We start from the raw sequence: 7,749 nt of genomic DNA on the forward strand, positions 1-7,749 counted from the left end.
ACTGAGAAAGTTTAGAGAATCAATATTTGGAACAGACATAAAATAAGAACCCACTGCCACCAAAACAATTCTCACATAAGAGTGTATAGATGGATAAACGTGTGTGTAAAATTTGTAGTTTTATAAATAATATATTCAATGAACCAATAGTGTCCAAAACAGTTGTGAGGTCAAAAAAGACAAGAAAAGAGACATTCCTCTCAACAAGTTGATTGTACCGTTAAGTAATGATAAATTTGAATGAAGATCGATATTGTTAAATGCAGAAGTTACATTCCAGTTTGCTGTAAATAATTTTTCGCTTTTGGATGTCTGACCACGCTTGCAGAGGAAGACTCAATGAAAAAAAATATCCTACTCGTCATGGAACATATGCAGTTTGCACGAAATCAAATAATAAAATAAATATTAAGAAAAAACAGAAGTGCAATAACAATACTATAACCACAGAGTAGAAATATCTCTGGAGTGAGCATTCGGAAGCGCAGAATTGATTTTGTGTTGTCAACATACATTGCCACAAGGGTCACGTGATCTCGGGACGCCGTAGATTTGTCCTATAAATTTTGAATGTTGTCATATCGCTAGTAAAGACAGATTCCCTTCGTAAGTGCTGTGGATTTAGTATAGACATTTGCAGTCACTATAGCAGTTTACGTCTGATATTTGAAATAAATTGGGCTCTTAGCTTTGAAGAGCAAAATGAACGAGCATGACGTCACAAAAGCTTCACGTCAGCATGTATTTACAATGCGTTTTATGTCACATCTCGTCAAGTCGCTTAACACAGTACTGAACGGCGAAATTTGGGTTTTGAGTCACCATCCCTAATACGCATAAAATGTTAGAGTATAGTATCAGAACTGAGGAGCTAACAACGACAAAATTTGTCAATGGCCGAAGTAAACTTTATAACCTATGTTCTTGGTCAATTATGTTTGGTAAATTACTGAGAAGTGAGACAACGTTTCAAAACAATGACAATTATTTGCTAGGGAAAATATGTACATTCGTACACATCAAAGAAAGCTTCAAACGAATTAATGAAGCCTGTTAAACTTATCCATTATGTTTTTCTTACGTAATTAATAGCGTCATAAACAACTGTATTTTACTCCTTCATTAAAGCTGACTTCTTTGCTTAAAATGTTCTATGGTGGAATTTGCTTCGTGTACTTGTGTTCTTATACATTGTGGGCGTCAGCGCCGTTGTGTTATCGCAAAACCTAAATAACTTTTCGCCTTCAGATATACGACCTCGGTTGTGTCAGAAAGTGGAAAAAATATCCCAGTCGTCATGGAATATCTCCAATTTGTCACTAAAACAAAGTGCTGTTATAAAATAAAATTATGAAGATACAACAGCCGGCCGCGGTGGCTCTTCAGTCCAGAACCGCGTGACTGCTACGGTCGCAGGTTCAAATCCCGCCTCGGGCATGGATGTGTGTGATGTTCCTAGGTTAGTTAGGTTTAAGTAGTTCTAAGTTCTAGGGGACTGATGACCTCAGATGCTGAGTCCCATAGTGCTCAGAGCCATTTTTTGAAAATACAACAGTACAAAATCCACTATTATAAGGAGAAAGAGCGCGGTGAAAATAGGTTAACTTAAGATGTTAACAGACTGGAACCGATAAAATTTTCTTCCTGAGAAACCTTGACGTACCGTGAAATGACGTGACGTTTCGTTGACGACCTGTGCGAATGCCTCCATTCGAAAGGTATTGTAGAATGTTTTGGTGTTATGTGACGAGACGTGACGTTACCTGATGGCGGACGCGAATTGGCGATAAACAACCGACGTCGACCCTATATCACGTGACAATTCCAGTTTAATGTTGACAACATTTGCAGGACGCAATGTTCACTCCAGAGATATTTCTACTCTATGACTATAACTTGCGTGCATGCGGTGAAAATAGGTTAAAATTAGATGTTAACAGACGATGACACGGTCAAAACTTGGTTCCCGAGGAACATCGACGGTGAAATGACGTGCTGTAACGGGCTGTTGATGCCCTGTGTGAATGTCGCAATTTGAAACACGTTGTGCGATATTTTGGCGTGACATAGCAGCCAGTGTGAATTGATCTTCAGACTATATCGTTTTGGTGTACGAATATTTCACGGTGAAACAAGTCGGCTAATTAGACTCTGACAATTAACTGATCCATTGGTTTCATATTATGCTACTTACGCCGCGATTACAGGGAAAGGATGAGAATGGTATAAACAAATGCAAGAGATGAATCAGTAAGGCCTCATGCATGCTGCCACTGTGACAGTGAGGCTTGTGGGCTAACCACCAATTTACGAACATTTCCATTTGTTACATTCTCTGAAGAAGTTAATCAGTAGTCAGATGTCCCTTTGAGATGTAATAACTTACAGAATCCTTACTACTTATGCGATGTTTATGAGAAATTTTACATCTAATGTGTCGTGGGCTTATAATTACCTTTAAGTAGTTAGTATCAGTGTCAGACTCCCTTCATCAGCCGACCTTGTCCAGCATTTTCGTTACCACGGTAATCTCCTTAGAGGTAGTCAGACTGCAAAATCTGCATCAAAATTTGGTCCAGTTGCAAAGTGCGTAACAAAATTTAGTTCATCAATAACAAAATTTTGTTTGTGTAGCAATACACCGTTGTTTATTGCCGTTGAAGTGAAATATATTTATGTGTTTCTTTGATGGTAATTACATTTGTGTGGGTTGCTTATAGATGTATCCTTTAGAGAAAATGTAGTTCGAAATCATGATCACGAAGAGGTCGAAAGTTAGAGATGGTCCTGTATTGGAGGATAGTGCCGAAACCTTACAAATGATAGGCAAACATGATAGTGGTTTAGCAACAAGTTATAGTAACAATGACCTTTTGCATTCGCCATCATATATCGAGATTCTGGTACTCATTAATGCCAAGCAGGAGGCAAGCAGTGAGGTGACCAGATAGATAGAGATGACGCATGGTGAGACAAGCCAAGAGGATAACGAAATTTCCTGGCTGATTAAAACTGTGTGCCAGACCGAGACTCGAACTCAGGACCTTTGGCTTTCGCAGACAAGTAGAGCACTTGCCCGTGAAAGGCAAAGGCCCTGAGTTCGAGTCTTGGTCCGGTACACAGTTTTAATCTGCCAGGGAGTTTCATTGCAGAGTGAAAATTTCATTCAAGAGGAGAACATTTTACTTCCCAGTTACAGCGGGAATTTATTATCAGTTGATGCAGAGACACCACCAGTACTTCAGCCTAGGTTGGATACCATGCAAGCGATACTAGAAATGCTCAGTAGTTTAAAACAGCACAATGACACAGGAGAGCGTTCGAATGAGCAGCTGGTGAGGACTGTGCAAGAGATAGGGGAAAATGTCAGTGGAATAAGGTAGTGGGGAGAACACTTGAAGGCAGTTACCACTACCCTGAATGAGAGACACTAGAGCTTCGCTATCAAGCTAGGGAACAGAATTCAGCAAACTGCAGAGGAACAGGAGTTGCAATGCCGTGAGTAGTGGGATAAGGGGGTTCTGGGTGCAATTTTGATGTCAAATTGATATGCAAATTAATTAAATTCATGAATTAATTACCCCAACCCTGGATGACGTCATGTGTTTCCCCCAGCCAGCATATGGGTCACTGTCAACTCCCCCTCCCTACCCCTTCCCACATAACCTACTGGCAGAAATTTCGCATTTTGGCAGGCATTCTGATTTTTTTTGCAGTAAAATCGAATTTTCGCTGTTAGCATTTTTTAAATGTTAAGGCTGGACCCCCAGCCTACGGTACATACAAGATAGGAAAGCCTACAGAAGAGAAAAAATAATTTTGAAATTAATCTCTAAAGGAAAGATAGGGATCGATTTATATAACGATTTGGAGAAGAGTGATTTGTGCCTCTAGCTAAAAAAAAATTAACAATCAATAACTCGAGATTTTTTTTTTTATTACCGTCTTGTTCCCAGGACAATATCTTGCGGTGCTGAAACTCCCCCGGATCTTGCAGGTCCCCGACGTCCACATTTGTAGTCGGTCTTCTACATGGCCCACAATGGGAAGAGTAGAAGGGACAGGGATACCAGATTTTACATGCAACATTCATTCCAAAAGAATTAGCAATGACCAAAAGGGAAACTCTTCCTGTAAAAGAACTGGTTAGGTTGCACCGTCCAAGATTCTCCTTTTTGAAAACAAAATCCCTGTGGCTTCATGCATCCTTTTTCTTACGATGTACTGCAAGGAATTTAGCCATTGACTTAAGGTTTCCATTTATCGATTGACTAATGCTGTTGCCGAAAACATCATAATATTTACTCTAGTTTGAATTTTCTTTTGGACTTCGCATCACCACTTGTGCATGTAAGTCCAAAAATTCTGACACATTTTCTGTCAATGATTTATTCTTCGTAATTTAAAGGATTCATGCAACTTGCAGTAGATTTTGGATTCAAATCATCGAATAATGGAAAGTGTGGTTCATTTTATACAAAGACATAATCCATCATTTCCTTGAAAAGTCATATCATTTATCTATACTCATAAAAATTTTATCCTAAATACATATATTCCTCCGCTTGATTGCTGTAATGTAAAAGTTATTAGTAGTGAGGAATGTGGATTCACTTCTTTCATTTATTCTCCGATTCATCCGGCATTCATACATGCTCATATATGGAAATGGATTTTCAAACAAAATTCCAAAGTGACTACTAATCCTATGAATATTACTTTCTTTTGACATTCAACAATAAATCAAGAACTCTTATCATCTAATTATGATAATTTTTTTTGAAGTTCAACATCAATCAGTTTCCTCTCGCGTTTGATGCGAGTCTCTTACAAAGCATATCTGTGTCGTCTATATCGATTCTAACTCTCGCGCTGACGTCAATTGTTTTGCGCGGGAAATTATTTTTGCGGCGTTAACCGTCACTCATGATTCACTACTTAACCACAAAACTTCACTTTACATGTTTACACATCTAAGCGCGCACTTGAAATTATACACTCCTGGAAATTGAAATAAGAACACCGTGAATTCATTGTCCCAGGAAGGGGAAACTTTATTGACACATTCCTGGGGTCAGATACATCACATGATCACACTGACAGAACCACAGGCACATAGACACAGGCAACAGAGCATGCACAATGTCGGCACTAGTACAGTGTATATCCACCTTTCGCAGCAATGCAGGCTGCTATTCTCCCATGGAGACGATCGTAGAGATGCTGGATGTAGTCCTGTGGAACGGCTTGCCATGCCATTTCCACCTGGCGCCTCAGTTGGACCAGCGTTCGTGCTGGACGTGCAGACCGCGTGAGACGACGCTTCATCCAGTCCCAAACATGCTCAATGGGGGACAGATCCGGAGATCTTGCTGGCCAGGGTAGTTGACTTACACCTTCTCGAGCACGTTGGGTGGCACGGGATACATGCGGACGTGCATTGTCCTGTTGGAACAGCAAGTTCCCTTGCCGGTCTAGGAGTGGTAGAACGATGGGTTCGATGACGGTTTGGATGTACCGTGCACTATTCAGTGTCCCCTCGACGATCACCAGTGGTGTACGGCCAGTGTAGGAGATCGCTCCCCACACCTAGATGCCGGGTGTTGGCCCTGTGTGCCTCGGTCGTATGCAGTCCTGATTGTGGCGCTCACCTGCACGGCGCCAAACACGCATACGACCATCATTGGCACCAAGGCAGAAGCGACTCTCATCGCTGAAGACGACACGTCTCCATTCGTCCCTCCATTCACGCCTGTCGCGACACCACTGGAGGCGGGCTGCACGATGTTGGGGCGTGAGCGGAAGACGGCCTAACGTTGTGCGGGACCGTAGCCCAGCTTCATGGAGACGGTTGCGAATGGTCCCCGCCGATACCCCAGGAGCAACAGTGTCCCTAATTTGCTGGGAAGTGGCGGTGCGGTCCCCTACGGCACTGCGTAGGATCCTACGGTCTTGGCGTGCATCCGTGCGTCGCTGCGGTCCGGTCCCAGGTCGACGGGCACGTGCACCTTCCGCCGACCACTGGCGACAACATCGATGTACTGTGGAGACCTCACGCCCCACGTGTTGAGCAATTCGGCGGTACGTCCACCCGGCCTCCCGCATGCCCACTATACGCCCTCGCTCAAAGTCCGTCAACTGCACATACGGTTCACGTCCACGCTGTCGCGGCATGCTACCAGTGTTAAAGACTGCGATGGAGCTCCGTATGCCACGGCAAACTGGCTGACACTGACGGCGGCGGTGCACAAATGCTGCGCAGCTAGCGCCATTCGACGGCCAACACCGCGGTTCCTGGTGTGTCCGCTGTGCCGTGCGTGTGATCATTGCTTGTACAGCCCTCTCGCAGTGTCCGGAGCAAGTATGGTGGATCTGACACACCGGTGTCAATGTGTTCTTTTTTCCATTTCCAGGAGTGTATATGAACATTCACTGGGAACCTCTTTTGATTATGCAGCGTCATTTTAGGGAAATATTTCTCTCTTCTTGAAGGTCATTCAGATCCTTTATAATTCTTGATGACATTAGCAATGCTAAAGTTCTATGTTTACCCAAACACAGGTGAAGCCTATCTCCACTATCTTCTTTGCAGCACTCGATAGTAATAGTTAGTCACTATTTCTACAATCTGTGTCACTGATTAATTATTTCAGTTTAAAGTTTTCTAACACTAAACACACACAGTTTATTGTTATGTTTTTACGAGCGTTCATCTCTGTCACTCGCAACACCATTCCTCCCTATCTTCTAATCTTCATTAAATTTTTTCAAGTCGTTATGGGAAAATAACCCTTTAATTTTGTTAGATCCCGGGTATGCTAACAGATAAGCCCCAGGGTTCCGAATTTGTAGAATGATGTATGGGCCAGTATATAATAACTCCCATTTCTTTATACTCTTCTTTATTAAGGATGATTTGGTATGTCTTTTGACTAGTACCTTCTCTCCGATGTGGTACGCCTGTACCCTCTTGATTAATTTGTCATATTGTTGGTTTCTCTGATCAGACTTTTGCGTCATATTTATGATGGCTTGTCTTAGTTTTTCTTCCTAAGGCATCTCCGTTTCCTGAGTTTTGGGCATATGTTCAGTCCAGAAGTTTCCTTCTTTTGCCTCAAACATCAATTCATGAAGTGTATATCTATTGGAGGAGTGGGGCATGTTGTTGTATATCTGCTCAAATTCTTCCACGTAATTTGCCCACGCAGTCTGCTTATTACGGCAATAGGTCCCCATAAATCGATTGAACTCTCTAAAAATTCTCTCAACCATTTGCCTTGTGGGTGGTAAAATGATGTTAGTATGTGTTTCACACCGACTTGAGACAAAGCCTGTTTCCATCGGAGTCCCATGAATATCTTAGCATTGTCTGTTGTTATTGCCTTAGGTATACCAACATGTGGAAGATAATCCCTTGTCAGTCTTAATACAATTACTTTGGCTGTAGCCGCCTTTATCGGGTATAGTTTTACGTATTTCGTATACACATCGAGAAATGCCAACACATATCTAACACCTCCTCTTGAAGTAGGTAACGGTCCACACAGATCGCACAAAATTAATTCTTTTGGTTCTCGGACTAATATAGGGCATAATGGGTGCTTACTCCCTTTTGAATCTGGCTTTGCTTTTTGACAGATTATGCATTTCTTCAAGACCTCATGCACTCTGTGCTTTATGTTGGGAAAATAACAGTACACACTTATCTTGTCTGCACATTTTGTCGCACTAAAAGTCCCCAGGTTAAAT

Source organism: Schistocerca cancellata, chromosome 7 (genome assembly GCF_023864275.1).
Source record: "Schistocerca cancellata isolate TAMUIC-IGC-003103 chromosome 7, iqSchCanc2.1, whole genome shotgun sequence".
NCBI classification, from domain to species: domain Eukaryota; kingdom Metazoa; phylum Arthropoda; class Insecta; order Orthoptera; family Acrididae; genus Schistocerca; species Schistocerca cancellata.